We start from the raw sequence: 25,077 nt of genomic DNA, 5'->3' as shown, positions 1-25,077 counted from the left end.
TGGTTAAAAGGGATATTGTTGTTTTAATCCAATCAGTAAAAAATTATATACCTCTCATCATATTGTGTTTCTTGAGCATATTCCTTTCTTCTTCGTACCTCTTCTAGCACATGACATGACTCATGCAAATCTTATTTGCATTCATCCTTTCAGTACCGACGTCGACAAAGCCTCCCCCATGACTACTCTTCCTCATGACAACTTCACTAAATCTGATGGTTCTCGTTAAATCTGAAAGACTTGGATTTACTACACTATTTATGGAGATCAAGATTGCCTCTTCACCAAAAGGTTATCTCTTGTCTAAGTCAAAGTGCATAGCCGATCTATTTGAGAATGCACATCTCACTAACAATAGGGTAGTCGATACTCCCCTTGAGACTAATGTTCAGTACTCTCTATCAGATGGTTCTCCTTTGCTAAATCCTAGCCTTTATCGTACAGTTGTGGGAAGTTTGGTTTATCTCACTATGACTTGTCTTGGTATTGCGCATGTTGTGCATGTGGTTAGTTAGTTTATCACTGCACCGACCATAGTTCATTGGGTTGCTGTTCTTTGCATTCTCTCGTATCTTCGGGGAACTCAATTTCAGAGTCTTTTATTCTCTTCTACTTTCTCATTAGAGTTGTGTGCATACTCTGATGCTGATTGGGCAGGCGCCCCTACGGATCGTAAGTCGACCACCAACTTTTGTATTTTTCTTCAAAATTCTCTTATCTCTTGGAAGAGTAAGAAACAAGATGTTATCTCTATATCTTCCACAGAAGCTAAGTATCATGCCATGACTATCATCACTTGTGAGATTGTTTGGTTACGTTGGTTGCTTGCAAATATGAGAATTTTTCTTCGGTAACCTACTGCTCTTTATTATGAAAATCAGAGTGTCATTCAAATTTAGTATTGTTAGGGTCGAAATGTAGCTAGAGGGGGGGGGTGAATAGCTCGTCGCGCTTGTTGTAGCTTGCTTCTTGATGATGATATGCAGCGGAATGTACAAGAAACAAAAACACAATGCTAACACAAGGATCACTACAAGAAAAAAGCCTTACAACAACGGTTTTTTACCGTTGTCGTAGCCCCTTTCGGACTGTTGTTAAAGGCTGTGTTGTTAAAGGGGGTACTCAAAGATAACAGTTTTTAACCGTTATCTTTGAAGACAAAGACAACAGTTTTTACAACGGTGAAAAACTGTTGTCTTTTCCTTCAAAGACAACAGTTTTTCACCGTTGTCTTTGAGCGTCTACCTTTAATAACAGGGTCTTCAACAACAGTTTTAAACTATTTACGACAACAGTGAAAAACCGTTGTCTTTTTTTGATAAAAAATAAAAAAAAATATTAAAATTTATTATACAATTTTCTAGTATTATAAATCATTCAAAATACTAAATTTGTAAATAAAATTTAACATATAATTTTCTAACATTCGAAAATAATATTTACAACATTCCGAAGAAATTTCAAAAGCAACCAACAAAATGACAACGACACTATTAAAACAAAGGTAGAACAACACAACATCCTAATCCTAGAAGAGTAACACAACATCCTAATCTTGATATCTAGTTTTGAAGAGTTGGAGCATTTGAACTACTTTTACCATGTACAACACTAGAAGAGTAACAAAACACTGCTTCTTAATTCTCCTAATCCTTCATCTTCTTTATCCTTGCCATGTTTGCATCGTACTTGGATCGAAGTGGACCAAGTAGATAAAGAAAGAAGATAAACTAAATGCCTTCATCTTCTTCATCCTTGCTTCTTAATTCTCCTAATCCTTCATCTTCTTCATCCTTGCTTCTTAATTCTCCTAATCCTTCAAACTCTACCTGTAAGAAGAAGATAAAGAAATGTCACTTGATCTAAACTAAATGCCTATGAATGATAAAAAAAATCTGAAATCTCATAAAGTAGACTTAATTCATTAATAATGCATCATATTGAATGCCTCTCCATGACTAGCTTAATAGCCTGTGCTATAGACATGTCTTCATTTGTTTCATACCTGAGTTTGTTAGCCTGTAAACGTTGAACAGTCATTTCACAAGAGAAATATTTCCAAGTTATCAGCACTGCAGATATAAGGTTAATAAAGAACTTGCCTCTTCCAGAATGGTTTCAAACACCTGACCAACTTTTTCCACTAGATCTTGAGGCACTTGATGTCCATCACCATCAAAGAGTGCGTAGCTGAAAAATAGAAATAAATTTGTCTCCATAAGATTATAGTCTCCATGATCAGTGATATATGTTAGTTATTCAATTAACCATTACCTCTCCAAGTCATGATCATACAAGACAGAATTGTCACCAGAAGTTCGATAAATTGGTAGACCAAGTCTTCCAATCCAAGATGCCAATGGATTCTCGTTGCAGACACCATGCAACCTGAAGTGTCCAAATTAAAACTTCTAGTCACTGAAATTTTGAAGGCTGGCCACAATCCTCTTCAGAAGGAATGAAAACAAAAACACAAAAAAAAGAAGCATACCAGGCTGCTCCCATGTCAACAGGAAAACCAAATGAGTAGTTAGTGTGAACTCGACCACCAATTCTATCCCGAGATTCTAAAAGCACAACCTAAGGAATAAAAAATAAACTTCCATGTGATACAAATTTACCCAGCCACTTCACACACTGCATTCATATCAGAACTTAGAATCTAATATGTAAAGGCAACTGAAAAAACTGTTAATTTATATCGACATAACACCTGAAAAGCTGCATTTTTCAGTGCATGAGCAGCTGCAATCCCTGCAAATCCCTGCAAATCCCTTAATATAAGTGAATATATACCACAAAACATAGGAGTTAAGAATTAAGACTAAGCATAAAGTTCAACATAATTATTAAACAAGTTCCACATGTAAATATAAAAGTCACAAAATTGATAATAATAGTTACAGAATATTCGAATGTCAAAATGACAAATTAATATGTCATAATACTTATTTAGCAAGTTCACATAGATATAGTGAAAATTAAAGAAATGCACACTTATGATACAATAAGTAAATTTTGTTCCCATAGTAAGCTATTCTAAAGACATCATATATCACCACAAGAACATATCACTTGAATATTATTATCAGCAAACACCAATAGATATTTTTACCACTTTTTTATGCATAGCATGTCCTTGAAGAACCAGACCCTTCTTGTGAATTGTGATAATTAATTGAATCGTCCAGATTGTCATTCAACAACAACAAGTCTAGCTTTAGAGTTTGCAAAGTATATAACAAAAACTGGCTAACAAGGTTTGTTATTTTATTCATTGTGATATACTCTAAATTAAACTTCTCATACAGTTAAATAGATGGATGAATTCTTAAAATATATTTCAAAGTAAGTGAACTATTGTTGTGATGAAGTGTATGTAGGCTTGAAAAATTCGGATGGAATAACCTGTTTGATGAGCACTACAGAAGAAAGCCATGTCTTGTGGAATGATAAATGAACAAGTGAAGTTGAGAACATAAAGAATAAGGCAAAAAAGAATTTAAAAAAAAAAGCAAAAAAAGGCAGCAGATTCTTGGATACAATGTCGGGAGCAATGGAAATCTCTTTCTATTAGACATCAATTTCTTTAAGGCATTCCATCTCTTATCAGCTCACACAAACCAGCAGTAGAAGCATAAGAATGAAGAGAAGCATTATAAAAGGTAAGAAATCAACCGATTTGGTCGAACACCTAAAAGTGCAGGAAAACAATCCTTCCAAGACTAGACCTTGAACTTCACACTGACCCTTAAACAATCAGTAACGAAAATAAGGATAGAATACCCAATCTTGTGATCGTTATAGCAGGAAGACGAACCTGGTGGAATGATAAAGGAGCAAGTAGAATTGAAAAAATGTAAAGAAAGGGGCGAAAGATGCATCAAAAAGAAGAAAAAAATGAGCAAATTCTTGGATGCAACCGAAATGCTTTGCATCCGACATCATACCAAACGACCAATTTCCATGAAACGCATTCAGTCACTCTCCATCATTGCTTGCACAATCCAGATGGGGAGAAGCATTAAAAAGAATATGAAGAATTGTAAACTTTTGTCGGTTAAAAGGAAATGTATACTTCTTGCTGCAAGTTAATAGAACTCTGAGCGTAACAGGAGTGGGGGAAAAAAATGTAAGAAATGGAAAGATTTGAACAAAGACCTGGAAGTATCTGACACTCGAATGCTTGAACGATCCGAGTTGGCTCATGAGGATTTGGATGTTTGCGTCGGCCTCGAGAACGGTCAAGTGGCGTGGGAGTGGGATGACGAAGAAGTCGACCGAGGGGTGATCATGGAGGGCGATGCCCAAAAATTTGTGACCTAGGTTTCTGGACGAGGCGCTGGCATCGGAGACATATGCGCCTTTACCGTCGATGGCACGGTAGATAGCGATCCGGTGCAGCCAGTTCCCAACTTTTGTGATGCCGCCGAAGCCCTCCATACCAACTTTTGTGATCATCGTCCACTGTCGCCTCGTTCTCGCCGGTCATTTCCTCCAACGACCTTCCCTTCGACTCCGGCACCAGGAAGGTGCACGCTAGCCCTAGAAGATTGCACACGGCAAGCAAGAAGAGGGCATTCCTCACCCCGATCCCGGCAGGGTAGCCTCGGTCCGCCTTCGCTGGGTCCGGGTTCTGCGCCAGGTACAGGAACCCGAAGGCCCCCACGATCGCCCCCATCTTCCCTGTCGCTGCCGATATCCCGTGGCATGTCGACCTCAGCCGCGCCGGGAAGACCTCCGCCGGCACGATGAACGTCGTGCTGTTCGACCCGAAGTTGGCGAAGAAGAAGGTGAAGGCGTACATCACCACGAAGCCGATGTGGTTCCCAGGCGTTGTCCAGTAGTGCTACGGCACTGCCAGCCCCAACATGAACGCCGTCATCATTCCGAACCCTAGGACTTGGATCGTGAACCGGCCGATGATGTCGATCAGTGACACCGTGAACCAGTACCCGGGCACCGTGCCGCAGAGCGCGATTAGGGTTTGCGCTCGCGCAATGCGTATAACCTCCGCTTTAGAATAGTTGTTGCAAAATATAGTTAGTACAAAATTGTAATTTTATTTTTACTATTTGAATAAATCCATCCATCTTAAAATAAACCATAAATTTTATCTTAGAGATAAACATTAAGGGATATAAATTTCACTTCATCAATGAAAATAGGCAAATAACTATGTTTGACTATTTTTTTTATAAAATAATTTTTAAAGACAACATAGTTTTAGACATCAAATTAAAATATGCACATTAAAATGTAAGCAACGCTAATAGACAATGGTTGATTAAAACTGTTGTCGTATGCCAAATAAAGATATCTCATAGACAACAATTTTAAAAAACCGTTGTCTTATGTATGTCAAAAACAACGATTTTTTAAACATTGTTGTCTTTTTTTAAAAAACACGACCAACAACAACAGTTTTAAATGACAAAAAGACAACAGTTTCTCAAAAAACTGTTGTCTATTTGGTGTGGTTAAATCTATAATTTCTTGTAGTGGATTTACTTGGTATCCACCTCAAGAAGAGATGCCTAATCCAAGGATCCACACGTGACACACTCTCCACTAATGAAAACACTCCTTTATGGTAACTACCGAAGGCGGAGAAGTCCTACAACACTCTCAGTACAAGAAGAAAGAAAGGGAAGAAAATACAATTGAAATCTCACAAGATTTACACTGGCAACCCTAACCCTAGCTTCTTCTTCTTGTTGTAGATCGCCTCTTGACTTGGATGTGCACAAGCACTTGCCTCCAAGAACATTCAAAAATTGGCAGTGAGAGCTCGGAGAAGTTGCTGTGTAGATCAGAGAAGTATCGGGTGAAGTAGTGCTGAAAAAGACGCTCTCAATGACTTTATCCAGCGTCAACGATCGGATCTCAATCGATTGAATTGCTCTCAATCGATTGGGGAGGCTTTGGATCGATCGATTGATCGATCCAGAGCGCCTCTGTGCTCTCGAAAATCATTTGAATCGATTGCCCAATTGATTCAACATGTCTCGCGCAATTACCAGGGCTATCGCGCGATTTCCCAGCCTCCCAATCGATCGCCCGATCGATTGGAGGCTCCCAATCGATCGGGTGATCGATTGTGAGGGTCTCTGTGCTCGCAGCGATAGCTCCCAATCAATCACTTGATCGATTGGGCTAAGGTTTCTTTGCGGCACCTCGCCCAATTGATCAACTGATCGATTGAGCATGATTCAATCGATCGATTGATACAACTTGATTTGCCCTAATCAAGTCCCACAGACCTAAAAACCCAACATCCGGTCAACCATTACCTGTTGGGACATCATGCCTAGCATCCGGTCACCCTCGACCTGCTAGGACTTCCTCACCAAGTGTTCGGTCAATCCCTTTGAACCACTTGGACTTTTTTCCTCGTGCCAAGTATCTGATCAACCCTTTGGCCTACTTGGAGTTCTCCATACCAGGTGTCCGGTCAACCTTGACCCACCTGAATTTCCATGTGCCTGGCTTCACTCACCAAGACCTTCACCTAGCTTCACTCACTAGGATTTTCATATTGCCTAGCATCACTCACTAGGTCTTTCACCTGGTTTCACTCACTAGGATTTTCCTTCTGCCTAGCTTCACTCACTAGGTCTTTCACCTGGCTTCACTCACCAGGATTTTTCAACTACCTAGCTTCACTCCCCAGGACTTCCCAGTCAAGTATCTGTTAGAGTATATACTAAAATCTAGTCTTTTGTAAACATTTTATTGTGAAATAGAGAATCACATTGATCAAATGTCTACATTTATATGCTAAGTGTAGTTGTTCAATTAATTTATATTGTAGATAACATGATGTGTGGTGTCACACACAGAAGATCATGTTATCAATTCCTTATAAATTATAAACAGTAGGTCACGACTAAAATGGAAAGGAACAAACCATTGGAATAGTCGTAGTGTAATTTGGTATTAGTTTATCTTAACTATAAAATTACACTAGTACACTCTGAGTGTATTGAGCATGATCATTTAAGGTAAGTTTTTTTTATACTGACTGAATAAAAGAACAAGACCTTTGTTATTATGGAAGTGTATGCTCTTAATCATGATATAATAACAAACACATATATCTAGTATTTATTTCTTTGACTTATCAATGGGTGATTTATAGTTCGATAAATCAAGAGGCCCGATAAGTTGGGAAATGATATTATTTATAGTGTGTGTTGTTGATTATAGAAGGAAACTATGTCCTAATAATCTAGGTTGATGATGTTCCCAAGAGGAGCTCATAAGGATTGTCATGTAAACCCTGCAGGTGGACTTAGTCCACATGATAATGAAGTGTACTACTCTTGGAGCTAGATATTAATTAAGTGAGTTGTCAGTAACTCATTTAATTAGTGGGCATGTTATATCTTAAACACAGGGAGACTAATACACTCATAATAAGAAGGAGCCCAAAATGTAATTTGGAATTGGTGCAATAGTTCAATAATAATTTTTTAGTGGTATGAATCATTATTGATGAAATTAAGTTGGGTGTTCGAGGCGAACACAGGAAGCTTATTTTCATCGAGAGACCAAAACCAATTCCTCCTCCCGGTCCCTATCGTAGCCTCTTATTTATAAAGTGTTATATCCACCTATACCCACCTTCTTATCCAACCTTAGGTGGCCGGCCAAGCAAGCTTGGAGTCCAAGCTTGGGCCGGCCAAGAAAAAGGTTGAGCCAAGTAGAGGTGGTCGGCACTAGCTTGGAGTCCAAGCTTGGTGTGGCCGGCCATATAAAAATTAAAAAGATTTTATTTTTTTAAAATCTTTCCTTATGTGGAAGCCATAATTTAAAATAGAGTTTAAAATTAAATATTTCCTTTTATAGTTTTTACAAGATTAAGAAAAGATTTGATATCTTTCCTTATTTGTATATTGAGAGGAAGATTTTAATTTTAAAGATAACTTTCCTTTTTGGAAATCATCCACATGTTTTAATAGAGAGATTTTAATTTATAAAAGTTTCCTTTTATAACCAACCATGAAGAGAATTTTTAAAGAGAAATTTTATTTTAAAATTTCCGGAAATAAATTAGGAAGTTTAATTTTGTGTTTAAAACTTTCCTTGTTTGGAGCTCTTGATGTGGCCGTCCATTGAAATTTAAAAAGGAAATTGTTTAAATTTCTTTTTGTTGGCAAGGAGAATAAGGAAGTTTTTATTAAAATTTCTTTATATGTCAAGACCAAGGAATATAAAAGAGAGGGTAGAGGTGCCTCACCTAATAACACAACTCTTCTATTCCTCTCTCTTTTCTTCCTTGGTGGTGGTCGTTCCTATCATCTCTTCCTCTCTTCTTCTAGTGGCCGGACCTATCATCCTCTTGGAGCTTGTTTTGGTGGTCGGATTTGCTTAGTGAAGAAGGAGAGAAAGAAGGCTTTGTTTCCTAGTTTCGTTGGAGCTTGGTTAGTAGCCGAGATTTGCTATCTCTTGGTGAAGGTTGCTTAGCCGAAACTTGGAAGAAGGAAGAAGGAGGCTTGGTGGATTCTCATCTCAGTAGATTGTTGCCCACACAACGTCCGAGATAAGAAGAGAAATACGGTAGAAGATCAAGAGGTTGTTGTTTACAAAGAAAGGTATAACTAGTAATTCTATTCCGCATCATACTAGTTTTCTTTGTATGGATTTTGAAATACCAAACATGAGAGGCATATGATTCTAGGTTTCGAATTTGTGATTCAAGTTTGTATTTTTTTTTTTTGAATTTGTGATTCGATTGTTATATAAGGAAATTAAATATTAAATTTCTTTAAAAGGCTTTGTCTAGGCGGTGGTGGATGATCCTATACCCAAGAAGGCCTAGTACCTCGCCATGCAGTCCTGGAAGCCAATTTTAGAAATTAATATTTAATTGAATTTGTAACATGGGTGGATTTGGATCAATAATGTTAAGCATCATTTGTGATCCAAGTTTAAACCACTAAGAATAGATAAGTTAAATTTGGAATCAATAATATTAAGTTTCGTTTGCGATTCCTAATTTAATTTCTAAAGAACACAATAGGTTATTAGTAAAGGTTCAAGACTTATACAAAATTTTTGTATAGGGGAACCGGTATGATATTCCGCATAGCAACCAACAATATCCAGTCAGTTTTGACCTACTTAACTCTTCTTCACATCTAACTGGTCAACCTTGATCAGAGGAGAATTGTACCAACAATCTCCCCAAATGAACAATTGCACCTGCAATTTCCATGTATTGTCAAACATGGAAACCCAAACATCAAGACTCAAGCTTGAGTTAGCTCAAGCATAGTCAGCCAGGTCAACCTTGACCCAAGGGATATTGCACCAACAAGTACAATATAGTTTTTTATAAGAGAATAAAGAATATCAAGATTAATTGTCATCTCACTCATTATCATCTATAGATTGGCACTGTCACATTACCTTTTATTTTTTTCTCACTGCAGATAGCTGATATGTTGTTGGAATGAGATGCACGTGAGAGGGGGGGGGAGGTGAATCATGTGTCTTTTAAAAACTATTTTTTTTATGAAAACACGAGTACGCGCAGCGGAAAATACGTACGAAGTCGAAAGTAAAATGACACAAGAAAAAACATAGGCTGTTTTACTTAGTTTGAATCCTTCGGCGACTCCTACTCCAAGACCTAGGTCCCGTAGACCTATCGATGGGTAATCCACTAAAAGGTTCTTCTGGTACCTCTGGAAGAGGAAATTGAAAACAAGAAAGATCGGAGAAGTGTAACAGACTACACTTCTCATTTACAGAATTTTAGTACAAGAACAACTTGTTACCGACACGTAAAAATTGAAATGGGTTGTTCGTGTGTTGATGTTAGCCTGTCGACTGTGATCAGAAGTCCTTGGAGCAGTCGTCAGGCGCAACAACTTTGCAACAGAGTCATAACAGGAGCCTGGAGCAATCAGAACCTCAAATAGACGCATAGTAGCTCGTATATGTGTTCTATATTGAAGCCTTCTCGAGACTACCTTATATAGGGCATGGAAGGCGCCTTCCATAGGCGTGGAAGGCACCTTCGATGGGTTAAACTTTATCATGAAGTTTGCTGCAGCTTATCGTCGAAGCGGTCAAGTTTTATTCCTTGGAAGGCGCCTTCCATAGACATGGAAGGCGCCTTCCATAGACATGGAAGGAGTCTTCCATGAACAGTACAACGGTGCCTTCGGACATTGTTCATCCTAAAGCTTTTGCTCTTTTTGCCCTACAAAATATGTTAGTCTAATAACTAAAACATCTACCCTGCAAAACAAAGTTAGCACAATTATAATAAGTGTTAGTAATTAGTTCTTGTCCTTCATGATCCAGAACTAGTCAAGGTCTCAGATTAGGGATCCAAAATGGACCTAACCTGGACTGACGCCTATTGTTCCCTCAACCGGGATGCATCCTAACTTAGTCACTCTCCTTCAGTGACTTTCCTTTATTTACCAGTTTGCCAGATATTCAGTTAGCCCATCGACCTATCTGGACTTCCTGCCAGATATCCAGTCAGCCCGTCGACCTATCTAGACTTCTCGCCAGATATCCGGTCAACCCGTCGACTTATCTGGACTTCTCGCCAGATATCCGGTTGGCCTGTCGACCTATCTGGACTTCTCCTGCACACTTAGCAAAGTAGTTAGATCATAACAATACCTAACTTAACTGACTTGTCATTCATCAAAACTAGGAAAAAGATCCCTGACAAACACCTCCGACTCTCAAGTCAGTACGATCTCCGACGAGTGAAATGAAGAACAACAGTGGATACACGTGAGCATAGGTTCCAGATACAGATGATGTGTACCTTACCAACGGAGAGGATCTCCTTTTATATACCACCTCTCACAACCTCCTTAATCATGAGGTGGCATCGTGCATCAGAGTTTGTTAGATGATGGAAGAAGTACAGTCTGGACGATATGAAATAATAGTCCAAGGAATCTTTTTTCTACCCATAGATGTACCTCTTTTGTAATTTATAGTTTTTGTTATTACTGGAGTAGCCGAAGGAATATACTGTTATAATTGGTCTGTTGATGGGGGACACGATGATCCCTGAAGAAGGTTTTAGAAGGATATTTTCTGATACATAATTATTATGATACCAGTTTGTTAAGATGCTATCTGCAGAACATGTCCCAGCCAGTCTTTAAGCCGACTGTTCGTTTGCTTTGTTGAGCTGATGTTGTCAACTGAATACAATTTGGCCAGTTCTTAAACCGGTTGTCCTATTAGACTGATATTGTCTGCTAGGCATAACCCGACCGGTCCTTAAGCCGGTCGTCCTGTTAGACTGATATTATTTGTTGGGAATAACTTGACCGGTCCTTAAGTCAGCCGACCTATTTTATTGAGTCATTCAGTTGCATTCTGTATACTCCCATGCCCTATGTCAGATTAAGCTACTCAATCATGTTCTTTGCCACATTAATATACTCGCTGAAGAATGATAGAATACATTAGGATCTTTGGAAATCCTTTTGATAAATCATATGCTCGTTTGGAATTCCATTTGGGCGATTGATAATAAAATATAAGTGTTGTATGTCTGATCGATCCCTGGCCTAACTGGGTGTATGTGCACTTTGGTCGGACATACCTAGAAAGGTTTATGAAGGTGAGGGCATTAAGCCAGGACAACTAGTCACATATATAAGGGCTGACAAGGATGAATGCCTTTATCCCAGCCGGTCTTTATCTGGTCGGTCATACATATGAGAATTGATGAGGTTGAGCACCTTTACCCCGACTAGTATTTATCTAGTCAAAGCATACTTGCTTGCCTGACTTTAAGGCCGAATGAATATGCCCGCACACTGTTACTTATAATTGATATTGTTGGGATGTATACTATAAGTCTAGCTTTTATATGAACATCTGTTTTTGAAATATTTTGAAATGAGAATCACTTTAGTCAAATGTCTGTATTTTATATTTATATATATGTCGATGCAGTTGTCCATTTAATTTATATTGTAGATAACATGATGTGTGGTGCCACACAGAAGATCATATTATCGGTTCCTAATAAATTATAAATAGTAGCTCACAACCAAAATGGATAGGGGCAAACCATTGGAACGGTTGTAGTGTAATTTGGTATTAGTTTGTCTTGACTATATAATTACACTAGTACACTATGTGTGTATTGAGCAGGACCATTTGAGGTTGTTCGATTTATACTAACTATATAAAAGAACAGAACCTCTATTATTATGGATGTGTGCACTCTTAATCCCGATATAATAACAAACACATATACTTAGTATTTATTTCTTTAACTTATCAATGGGTGAAATTTATTCGTTGAATCAATAGACCCGATAAGTTGGGAGATAGTACCATTTATATGGTGTGTTGTTGATTATAAAGGGAAATTGTGTCCTATTTATTTAGGTTGATGATGTCCCTTTGAGGAGCTCATAAGGATTATCATGTAAACCCTGCAGATAGACTTAGTCCGACATGATAATAAAGTTGAGTGATACTACTCTTGGAGTTAGATGTTAATTAAATGAGTTGTCAGTAACTTATTTAATTAACGGACATACGATATCTTAAACACAAGGAGATTAACGCACTCATGATAAGTATAAGCCCATATTGTAATATGGGATTGGTGCGGTAGTTCAATAAAGACCCTTTAGTGGTATGAGTTATTATTGATGAACTTGAATTGAGTGTTCGGGTCGAACACAGGAAGCTCAAGTCCATCAGGAGGTCAAAACCAATTCCTGCTCTTGGTCCCTGTTGTAGCCTCTATATATATAAAGTCTTACATCCACCCAAGCCCTGCTTCTTACCCAATCAAGGGGCCAGCCAAGCCTTGCTTGGTGCCCAAGATAAGGGTCGGCCAAGCCTTGCTTGGTGCCCAAGATAAGGGTCGGCCAAGCCTTGCTTGGTGCCCAAGCAAGGGGTCGGCCACAATAGGAAAAAAAGGGAGATTTTATTTTAAACAGAATTTTGTTAAATTTTTTCCTTTTATAGTTATTTACAATGGTTTAAAAGAAAGATTTTAATTTTGTTAAAAAATTTCCTTTTTTGTAATCATCCACAATAGGAATAAAAGGGAAATTTTATTTAAAACAAAATTTTGTTAAAATCTTTCCTTTTTAGCCGCCAGCAAAGATTATAGAAGAAGAGAGGGTGGTTCCCAAAAACTAACCTAAGAATCCTCTTCTATTCTCTTGTGGTCGGCGCCCCTCCTCTCTTATTTTCCCCTTGCTTTTTTCCCTAGGGCCGGCGACATCTTTCCCTTCCTCTTCATTAGGGCCGACACCCCTTTGGAGAAGAGTTTACTTTGTGGCCGGTTGCTTGGAGGAGAAGAAGAAGAGAATGAGGCATCCTATTCTAGCATCTCTTGGTGGTCGAAAGATTGGAAACAAGAAGAAGGAGTCGAGTGGTTTTGTCTTGGTAGATCGTCACCCACACGACGTCCAAGAGGAGGAGAGGAATACAACATAAGATCAAGAGGTCTTAGCATATGAGGAAAGGTACAACTAATTCTTATTCCGCAGCGCAATTAGTTTATTTTTATTCGTATGGATCCTGAACACCAACATAAGAGGCCGACGATCTTGTGCTTTGATCAAGGTGCGCTTTGATCAATCAAGAACTTACTTGATTGATCAAATACATGTCTGATCGAGCATGTGGGTTGCTAGGAAAGGTTCTGTGCTCGTACAAATTTTTGTACAGGGGATTTACATAGAACGGAACTCCCATCACCAACAATTGGTATCAGAGCAAGTTTTCTACCTCTGAGTGTTTGGTTTTCGATTAAATTATGCATTGTTCATATATAATTTAGACAGGATAATAGTAGGATATGAAAAATAGATTAACTCTGTGGTTGCAGCCATCCTAGTGCCAACTGATCCTGTCCGAAAGCTGAATCAACGGACGCTGGGCTCGTGGCGCTCTCCAAGCGGCTGACGTAGATCTCCTGACTGTTCACACGGGCCTCCGGTGAACCTGCACAGAAGTCAGGCCGGGAAGGGGTCCCCGGCGACGACCCTCCGACACTCAGGTCAGGTAAGTGAACAACGAAGAAGTGGCTTCTAATCTCCAAGAACGCGTACCTCTGGTGAATTGCAAAGCTCCTTATATAGAGCTGAGGAGGAGCTCAGGCACACCTACCTAGGTAAACACGTGTCCTCAGCCCATACTCCAGTAAGGGCCTGTCAGCAAGCTTACCTGACACCATACTGCTACAGTCCAAGCATGTCTTTGATGGGACAGTGGAACCCCTTGTCGTAAGATTTAGAGTATGGCCGGATTATAGAGCATGCTCGCTATCAGAAGATGTTCCCTTGTCCTTTTCTCCTTACTCCTTGTTGGGCGTCCGACCGGCCAGCACTTGCCTTACGTTCGGTCGGTCATATAGAGTTATCTACTTGGGAGATTCTCGGTAATGTGCTCTGTGGAGACTGTTAGTAGTATGCTACCTTATATCTTCGCCCGAGCGTGCCATCCGCTCGGCCCTATGATCCTGTTCAACGAGCGCCGGAACCCCAACTCCTGCCGGGGCACCTTTTGCCATCAGGTAGACACCGGTCGGCCGACCGGGCGGTCGGTCCACCCTTCTCTGGTAGGCCTACCGATACAACCTTTTCTCGGTCGATCCATCCTTGTCCGATCGACCACCTGGCCGTTTGACCTCCACGTGGCGTTGACTCCCCGGAACGGGGGTCTCCTGTTCTTATCGCTGGATCACTTGCCTCCCCTTTAAGTCTAGTCGAAGGAGGTGCTTAGTACGACTGATTGGACCATTAGTTGAACCAAGCGGCCTACTGCAACCACAGTCCGATCGGAACCACAGGGGGTAGCTAGAACGCCAGTCAAAGGTCGTCTTACTTGGCGTCTCTTCGAAACTTTCGCCAATCTCTATCATTAAGGTCGAGCATGCGCCCATTAAATGCGTTCCAGTGGCTGGCTGCCATGTGGCGGTGCTGTCGTAATTGTACGGCGGCGGCGTGGTGCTTTGATGGGATCGAGGCGGTTCGAAATGGACGGCGCGATGCGCGCTATGATTCTCGTGACCTGGATCTAACGGTGGAGGTCGCTCGGCCTCCCCCCTATAAAATCTTCGCCCTCCCGTCTTCACCGCACTTGCGTTGGCGATTTCGACCTCTGTCCCTGGTGTTTCGGTGCTCCGGCGATCCCGCTCCTGCTCTCCGACGATCTCCGGCGTCCCTTCCTCGATCTTTTTCCTCGTCGTAAGACTCTCCTTCTTTCTCCTTTTAGTTCTTGCGCTTTCTTTGCACTTCTTTCTTCAGTTTCTGTACTCGAGTTACTGTTCCGTTGCAATCTTCTTGTTTTTGCCCTCTGCCTTCGTCGTTTTTGGTTTTATCCGATTGGACAATGGCCCAATCATCCCAACCCGAGGACGAAACTTTCGGCCCATGGTACACCACCATGGAGTCGCGCTTCGATCGGCGCGACGCCGATGTTTTGATTAACAGCTTCGACATTCCCTCCAACCTTGAAATCATCCTACCCTCAGACTTCTCTCGGCCCAACAAACCGCCGCGCGGATCTTTTTGTGTTTTTCGCGAGCAATTTACAGCCGGTCTGCGCTTTCCCATTCATCCCTTCTTTATAGCAGTTTGCAACTTTTTTAGAATTCCGCTCGAAAGCCTAGTCCCCAATACTTTCCGCCTTTTATGTGGTGTAGTCGTCCTCTTCAAAATCCACAACATTTCCCTCCGGCCAGAGGTCTTCTATTACTTCTATTACCCCAAACAATCCGAGCCGGGCACCTACATGTTCCAAGCTCGGCCTGGCTTGGTCTTCTTCAATAAATTGCCTTCCTCCAATAAGCATTGGAAGGAATTTTTCTTTTATATCCGCCTTCCCGAACGGCCTACCTTCCGAACCCAGTGGCAGGTCGGCCTTCCTCTCTCCCTAGAGCTCAAAAGGTTCAAGACTCGACCGGATTATCTCCACGCCGCCAACATGCTATCTGGTCTGCGGCTTGACATCACTAAATTCCTTCCAGAAGGGGTTATGTACATCTTTGGCTTGAGTCCGATCAGAGCCCCACTACCGAATGACTTCGGTAAGAATTTAACTTGGTAAATTCATTTTAATTGCTAACTGATTTTCTCTGTTTTCCTTTGCAGCGAACACCGTCATGGAGTCAGTGATGACCGACATTCTGAAGAAAAAGGCAGCGGCGCTCGAAGCTGCAGCGGCCAAAGAAATGGAGGCTCTCGACATCCAGCCGGTCGGCTCAAACGAAGAAGAGAGCGGGACACATGCTGGGGAGTCGGCCGCTCAGGCTTCTCTCCCAGAGCCAGTGGCTGGAGCAACTGTTAGCCGAGAGCCTTCCGCTTGGGATAAAGGCTCAGCTCGTGAAGAAGAGCGGTCTCTACAAAAAAGGCGCCGAGTGGAGACTCCCATCCGATCAGCCACGTCTGCGGTTCAACCGTCCGCCCGAGCTACTGCACGTGCTCACGGCAAGGCTCCAGAGGTCGAAGCTATTTCGTCCGACCGGACTCCCTCTGAATGGGACGAGCCGGCAGCCCCTATTGAGGCTATTCCGGTCAGCACCCTTCCACCCGCTCCTCAACCAGTCCAACGTTCAACCATCTGATCTCAGTTTTCGGCGCCGGCCTCTGATCCTCTTCCGACCGCCGGCCGGACGACCCCCGGTCATGGCCGCACTGTTCGGGTCACTCTTCATCTCCCGACTGAAGAGCTGCTGCCAGAGGCCGACCGCCCAACCGCGCCCGAGCACACCATCACCTTGAAGGGGCCCCTAGCTGAGATGTGGGCCGATGCTCAGGCGCGCGTCGCGCTGATCCCCCTCCGAAATTTGGCCAATAGCCACATGCAGGAGGCCACGGGGGTAAGTTTGTTTTCTTCGAAGTTTGGTATGCATTATCTCCGCTCGGCCACTAACAACTTCTAATTTTCTTTTGCCAGAGATGGGTGGAGGAGATAGCCGTCTCCAACCGCCTGGCGATGGTAGACGATGAATTGAGGCAACTGAAGGCGGCAGGTGGTCCGTCCGGCTCTCAAGGCCCTTCGTATGCCGAGCTGCAAAGGGAGCTGAAGAAAGCTCAAGCTTTGCTGGCGGCCGAGCAGAAGAAGACGGCCGATTAGGCCCACGCCTTGGCCGAGTCCGAGCGGCAAGTCAAGTCGCTCGACCAGAAAATAACCCTGGCCACCACTCGAAAAAACACGGCCATCTCCGATCTGGAGAAAAAGAATGTCGAGGCTCAGGGATTGGAGCTGAAAGTCAAGGAGTTGATGGAGCAGCTCGATAAAGAGAAGGCGGGCCGCTCGGCCGACGCAATCAAGCTTAAGGACGAGCTGAAAACTCTGCAAGAATCCCTCGTTGCCTCCCAAGCGGTCTTCACAGAATATCAGGAGGCCGAGCCGAGTCGGGTCGCCGCCCTGAGACAGAATTACATTCGCTCGCCTGAATTTTCGGAGAAGGTTTGCGAGTGGATGTATACTGCGTTTGACCTTGCCATGACCGCCACGGTGACCTATCTGAAGTCCAAGGGGCACCTTCCCGAGTCCGTCGTCATCCCGGCCGCAGATCAAGTGGCTCTTCTCGACAACATCCCCAAGGACCTCTATGATTACCTAGAGTAGGAGTTTTACATGTAATTTGGCCGCTCGGCCCAAGGCACTCCTTTTTTGTAATTTGGCCACTCGGCCAGTCTTTTTAATATGCTATCCTTTCGCTCGTTGTCCTTTTGCTAGTTAATATGTGTGTTGTCCACTCGCCTCTTATCACACCTCTCGTGCTCGAAAGGTATTTTTACTAAGTATTTTGCGTACCATTTCCGCTCGGACGAATAGGTCCCGATTCGACGAGATTATTCACTGGATATTGATGAAGTACCTTTGGGTACTGGGCCGAGCAGAACGCATAGTTGGTCAAACGATATTAATAGCGCTTACAAGTCCTTTTGATTGCCTTCTTCGTCCGCTCGGAAGATTTATAGACACCGGCTCGTCTCTCGATTTTAACGTCGGAGTTTGACGGCCTTCCGCTCGGAAGATTTATAGGCGTCGGCTCATCTCTCGATTTTTAACGTCGGAGCTCGACGGACTTCCGCTCGGAAGATTTATAGACGCCGGCTCGTCTCTCGATTTTTAACGTCGGAGCTCGACGGTTTTCAACTCGGAAGATTTATAGACGTCGGCTTGTCTCTCGATTTTTAACGTCGGAGCTCGACGGTCTTCCGCTCGGAAGATTTATAGACGCCGGCTCGTCTCTCGATTTTTAACGTCGGAGCTCGACGGTCTTCCGCTCGAAAGATTTATAGACGCCGGCTCGTCTCTCGATTTTTAACGTCGGAGCTCGACGGTCTTCCGCTCGGAAGATTTATAGACGTCGGCTCGTCTCTCGATTTTTAACGTCGGAGCTCGACGGTCTTCCGCTCGGAAGATTTATAGACGCCGGCTCGTCTCTCGATTTTTAACGTCGGAGCTCGACGGTCTTCCGCTCGGAAGATTTATAGACGCCGGCTCGTCTCTCGATTTTTAACGTCGGAGCTCGACGGTCTTCCGCTCGAAAAGATTTATAGGTGGCTCATCTCTATTTTAATGCGAGCTCGACGGTTTTCCTCGGAAGATTTATAGACGTCGGCTCGTCTCTCGATTTTTAACGTCGGAGCTCGACGGTCTTCCGCTCGGAAGATTTATAGACGTCGGCTCGTCTCTCGATTTTTAACGTCGGAGCTCGACGGTCTTCCGCTCGGAAGATTTATAGACGTCGGCTCGTCTCTCGATTTTTAACGTCGGAGCTTGACGGTCTTCCACTCGGAAGATTTATAGACGTCGGCTCGTCTCTCGATTTTTAACGTCGGAGTTCGACGGCCTTTAAGGCTAATTTTAACACTTCCGTTCGGCGAAGCTATTTGCCATCCTTCAAATCATTTTTGCTTCCTGCATTACAAGTACATAGGCGACCCAAGTATATGTAAAATTATATCAGCGCACCTCTTACCCAGCTCCATGGTTGATCCAGCTGCCGCCCGTCTTCATCCTCCAAATAATAAGCACCCGAGCGGAGCTTTTCGATGATTTTGAAGGGGCCTGCCCAGGGAGCCTCCAGTTTTCCCACGTCGCCGACCGGCTTTACTTTCTTCCAGACAAGGTCGCCAACTTGGAATGCTCCGGGGATTACGCGCCGATTGTAGTTTTGCTTCATCCGTTGCCGGTACGCCATCAGCCGGACGGACGCCTTGGCTCGCTCCTCGTCGACCAAATCCAGCTCCATGTTCCTCCGCTCGGCGTTGCCATCATCATAGTTCTGGATCCGGACGGACTCGACGCCGACTTCGACAGGAATAATCGCTTCGCCGCTGTACACCAGATGGAAAGGCGTGACGCCCATTCCTTCCTTTGGGGTCGTTCGGATGGTCCATAAGACGCCAGGCACTTCATCCACCCAGCTTCCTCCCAAATGGTCGAGCCGAGCGTGCAGAATGTGAAGAATTTCCCGGTTGGCTACTTCGGCTTGACCATTGCTCTGGGGATACGCCACAGACGTGAAGTGTTGCTCGATGCCGTAGCTTTTGCACCAATCTTCGAGCAACTTTCCCGCGAACTGCCGCCCGTTATCGGAAACAAGTCGACGAGGGATGCCGAACCGACAGATGATGTGTTGCCATATAAACTTTTTAACCATCTGCTCGGTGATCCTGGCCAACGGCTCGGCCTCCACCCATTTGGAAAAATAGTCGACAGCCACCAGCAAAAACTTCCGCTGACCGGTCGCCATAGGAAACGGATCCACGATATCCATTCCCCACTGGTCGAACGGACATGATACGGTAGCTGCCTTCATTTCCTCCGCCGGTCGGTGATAGAAGTTGTGATATTTCTGGCAGGAAAGGCACATTGCGACAGTCCGAGCGGCGTCTGCTTGCAAGGTTGGCCAGAAGTATCCAGCCAGCAGGATCTTCTTAGCCAACGATCGTCCGCCCGGATGCCCTCCACACGATCCATGGTGTACTTCTTGAAGAATGTACGCCACGTCCTTCGAGCTTACACATTTCAATAGTGGCCGGGAAAAAGCCTTCTTGTAGAGTTGGTCTCCAATGAGCGTGAACCGACCGGCTCTCCTTCTTAATAGCTGAGCAGCTTCCCGATCGGACGGTGTTGCACCCGTGCGCAGAAACTCTATGATGGTTGTCCTCCAGTCGCTCGGAAACGTGAGGCCCTCCATCCGGTCGACATGTGCCACCATAGATACTTGTTCAATTGGCTGTTGGATGACGACCGGCGTTATTGAACTTGCTAGTTTGACCAACTCATCTGCCGCCTGATTTTCCGCTCGGGGTATCTTCTGGATAATGACCTCTCTGAAATTGGTCTTGAGTTTTTCGAAGGCTTCCGCGTAGAGTTTGAGCCGAGCGTTGTTAATTTCAAAAGTACATGAGAGTTGCTGAGCGGCCAACTGAGAATTTGAATGCAGCGTCACCCGTCCGGCTCCCACATGCCGGGCGGCCTGTAAACCGGCTATAAGGGCTTCATACTCTGCTTCGTTATTTGTAGCTCTGTAATCCAGCCGGACGGATAAGTGCAAATTTTCTTCTTGAGGAGAGAGTAATAGTACGCCAATCCCACTTCCGAGTCGAGTAGAAGATCCGTCCACGAATATTTTCCACATGGCTTCGGGTTCTGGCCTTTGTACTTCGGTGACAAAATCCGCCAAGGACTGCGCCTTTATCGCCGAACGGGGCTGGTATTGAATGTCAAATTCGCTCAACTCCGTTGTCCATTTGATGAGCCGTCCGGACGCTTCTGGGTTTAATAGCACTCTTCCCAATGGGATGTTCGTCCGGACAATGATAGTATGAGCCAAGAAATAGGGACAGAGGCGCCGAGCGGCAAGGACCAAAGCGAAAGCCAGCTTCTCGAGCCCAGTGTAGCGAGATTCAGCCTCTCTTAAAATATGACTTAGAAAATATACAGGTTCTTCTCCGCTCACCCTTACTAGTGCCGAGCCGACTGTTTGCTCGGTTGAAGATAAGTAGATGCAAAGTGGCTCACCCACAACTGGTTTGGCTAGCACCGGCAGAGAGTTCAAGTATGTCTTCAGATCTTCGAACGCCCGATCGCATTCTTCGTCCCAGTGAAACTTAGTGGCCTTGCGCAAGATTTTGAAAAAAGGCAAGCTCCGGTCGGCGGTCTTGGAGATGAATCTGGACAGAGCTGTTATCCGACCGGTCAAGCGCTGCACTTCCCTCAGATTTCTTGGAGGCGGCATATCTTGTAAGACTTTCACTTTGCTGGGATTTGCCTCGATGCCCCGCTCGGTCACTATGTATCCCAAGAAACGCCCGCCTTTTGCTCCGAATAGGCACTTCTGAGGGTTCGGCTTAACTCCATATTTTCGTAGCGTTCGGAAAGTCTCCTCCATGTCTTCAAAGAGATCGGCCGCTCGGACGAACTTAATGAGAATGTCGTCCACGTATACTTCCAGATTTCGTCCGATCTGCTTTTTGAACACTTTGTTCATCAAGCGCTGATAAGTGGCTCCCGCATTCTTCAGTCCGAATGGCATCACATTATAGCAATAGGTGTCGTCGGCTGTAACGAAGCTGACTTTTTCTTGATCTTCTCGGGTGAGCAGCACTTGATGGTAGCCTTGATATGCGTCGAGCATGCATATCAACTCGCAGCCGGCCGTAGAATCCACCAGTTGATCGATCCGGGGCAGAGGATAAAAATATTTGGGCACGCCTTGTTAAGGTCCCGGAAATCGATGCACACTCTCCATTTGTTGCCCGGCTTGGAGACTAGTACCACGTTCGCCAACCAGCTAGGGAATTGGACCTCGCGTATGTGGCCGGCTTCCAAGAGTTTCTCGACCTCCGATGGGATGATTGTATTCTGTTCGGCGCTGAAGTCCCTCTTTCTCTGCTTCACCGGCCGAGCGTTCGGTCGGACGTGGAGCTCGTGTTGCGCTATACTCGGTGAAATTTCGGACAGCTCATGCGTCGATCAGACGAAGACATCACAGTTTCTCTGGAGGCATTTGATCACTTCCTCTTTCTGGTTGGCCTCCAGATCGGCCGAAATGAACGTTGTGGCCTCCGATCGGGTCGGGTGAATCTGCACTTCCTCTTTTTCTTCATAAACCAAAGAGGGAGGTTTTTCAGTTACAGCGTTCACCTCGATTCGTGGCGTCTTCCGAGCGGAATTGGCTTCTGCTCAGACCATCTCGACGTAGCATCGCCAAGCCGCTAGTTGATCTCCTCGTACTTCTCCCACTTTGTCTTCAACCGGAAACTTGATTTTCTGGTGGAAGGTGGAGACTGCCGCTCGGAATTCACTTAGAGCCGGTCGTCCCAATATAACATTGTACACCGACGGAGAGTCCACCACAACGAAGTTTGCGGTCCGCGTCCTTCTGAGCGGCTACTTCCCCAGTGATATGGCCAACCGAATCTGTCCGACCGGCTGAATTTCATTGCCCGTGAACCCGTAGAGGGGGGTTGTCATGGGCAGCAGCTCGGCTCGATCAATTTGTAGTTGATCAAAGGCCTTTTTGAATATGATATTGACCGAGCTTCCTGTGTCAATAAAAACGTGGTGAATAGTGTAATTGGCTATTATCGCTTTGATGAGAAGAGCGTCGTCGTGTGGCACTTCGACTCCTTCCAAGTCCTTGGGCACGAAACTGATTTCGGGTCCGCTTGCTCGTTCCTGGCTGCAGCCGACCGCATGGATCTGGAGTTGCCGGACGCTCGCCTTCCTTGCTCGGTTAGAGTCACCTCCGGTCGGCCCGCCAGCTATAATGTTGATTTCGCCTCGGGAAGTATTGCTTCTATTTTCTTCTTCCCGGGCAGACGGTCGGGGCTGCTCCCTAGACATCCGGGAATTCTCACGCCTCAGAGTGTGATGTCGCTCGGGAGTCGGTTGTTGTCGCCTGTCGGATATCGTCCGATCGGCTTCACGAGGCCTCTGTCGCCTGTCGGCTGATGGCGATCGACGGCCGCCACTCCGGGGAACGGGGTGGGCGATTAGAGGAAGACTCCGGCAATCCCTGGTGTTATGTGTGTCCGTCCGGTGGAAGGAGCAGAACATTGGGGTCCATTTCTTCTTTGGCTTGGGCCGTGCGGCAGCTACCTCTTGCACATGGGACCTCACATGGGGGGAGCGGATTGCTTCGGCTCTCGGTCCTCTGGGCGGCTGAGGAGCAATGTGAGGCTTCCGCTCGGCAGGGGGAGCCCGCTCGGTTGGGGTTTCCTTTCTTCGGGCCGCTTGGGCTTCCTCCACGTTGATGTATTCGTTGGCCCGGTGTAACATATGGTCGTAGTCTCGGGGCGGTTTCCGAATGAGTGATCGGAAGAAGTCCCCGTCCACGAGGCCTTGTGTGAAGGCATTCATCATAGTTTCCGAGGTGGCCGTTGGAATATCCATGGCCACCCTATTGAACCGCTGAATGTAGGCTCGGAGCGATTCGCGGGCATCTTGTTTGATAGCAAACAGACTGACACTAGTCTTTTGATAGCGCCAACTGCTTGCGAAGTGGTGGAGGAAAGCCATTCGGAAGTCTTTAAAACTTGTGATGGATCCGTCCGGCAACCTCCGAAACCACCGTTGAGCCGATCCCGAGAGGGTGGTAAGAAAAACTCGACACTTCACTCCATCTGTGTATTGATGAAGAGTAGCTGTGTTGTCGAACTTACCCAAATGATCATCTGGATCGGTGGTTCCGTTGTATTCACCGATCGTCAGAGGCACATAGTGCTTTGGCAGAGGGTCTCGTAGAATAGCCTCTGAGAATTGACGGTTGATCCGTTCGGGAGAGGCGTCCGCTCGGGGGGCTTTGCCTTTTCTGCTGTCTCGTCTCGACACTTCATCTGAAGAAGATCCTCGATCACGATTAACTGCTGCGGCTTCAGGAGTGTGGAATAGGGCCCGATGGAATGGAACTGTGGCCGGCGGTGCTTCCGCTCGGCCACCCGATGCTGATGTTGCTGGTTGCTTAATCCGCTCGGCTTACGACTTCTGCCTTTGTTCCACAAGTTTAGCTGCTCGCGTCTCGATTAGAGCGTCAAGCTCCTCTGTGGAGAGCATCACCGAGTGCTGTCGTCCAACTTCGTCCATTACTTCCGATCGGATGCAGGAGCGTTCCCACAGACGGCGCCAAATTGATCCTGTCCGAAAGCTGAATCAACGGACGCTGGGCACGTGGCACTCTCCAAGCGGCTGACGTAGATCTCCTGACTGTTCACATGGACCTCCGGTGAACCTGCACAGAAGTCGGGCCGGGAAGGGGTCCCCGGCGACGACCCTCCGACGCTCAAGTCAGGTAAGTGAACAACGAAGAAGTGGCTTCTAATCTCCAAGAACGCGTACCTCTAGTGAATTGCAAAGCTCCTTATATAGAGCTGAGGAGCAGCTCAGGCACACCTACACTACAAGAAAAACCCTCATAGACATCGGTGGAACAACAATAGTTTTAAGCAAAAACCGATGTCTTTGAATATTTTACACCGATTTTTCCAAAAACCGGTGTCTATGAGTGCAAATTTTCGCTCATAGACATCGGTTTTTTAGCCGATGTCTATGAGCGCCTTTTTTTTGTTAATAGACACCGGTTTTAACAGCGATTTTTGAAACCCGGTGTTAATGAACCAAAAATATTAATTTAATTTTTCCACCAGCCAAAATTTACAACACTTCATAAAGTTCCCTCCAAACCTAAACTAATATCGCGCCGCTTCTCTCAGTCTAAACCTAAACCTAAACCTCCTGACCATCTCTCTCAGCCTCATCTCCCTCTTCCCCTTACTGCATCTCTTCCCCTTCTTGGATCTTGGATCGATGAGGAAGATCAAAACCACCTGCTTCTTCTCCACGCTCGCCGGCACGATCTAGCCGGGCCAGTCCGGCGGCTCCGGCCTCACCGGCACCCACGGGGGCTCCGTTGAAGGCTCTTGCTTGCTCAACGACGGCGACGAGCTCGTGTTGAGGCAAAAGGAAGTAGAGAACAGGGATGCGTCTCCTCCATATTATCCTCCTCCGCCCGACCATCATCGACGCCGCCAGAAGGGAAGCACTCGGTCCTGGCGCCGAAGGCGCGGCGGCGTACAAAGTCAT

The 25,077-nt window shown here is 44.9% G+C and overlaps 1 pseudogene; it reads right to left on the bottom strand.

Moving 5' to 3' along the window:
* Positions 1-1,898: 1,898 nt before the first annotated feature.
* Positions 1,899-25,077, bottom strand: LOC122029093 (annotated as a pseudogene).

Source organism: Zingiber officinale, chromosome 10B, assembly GCF_018446385.1.
Source record: "Zingiber officinale cultivar Zhangliang chromosome 10B, Zo_v1.1, whole genome shotgun sequence".
Taxonomy (NCBI): Eukaryota; Viridiplantae; Streptophyta; class Magnoliopsida; order Zingiberales; family Zingiberaceae; genus Zingiber; species Zingiber officinale.
This window is presented reverse-complemented; position numbering and strand designations above follow the sequence as displayed.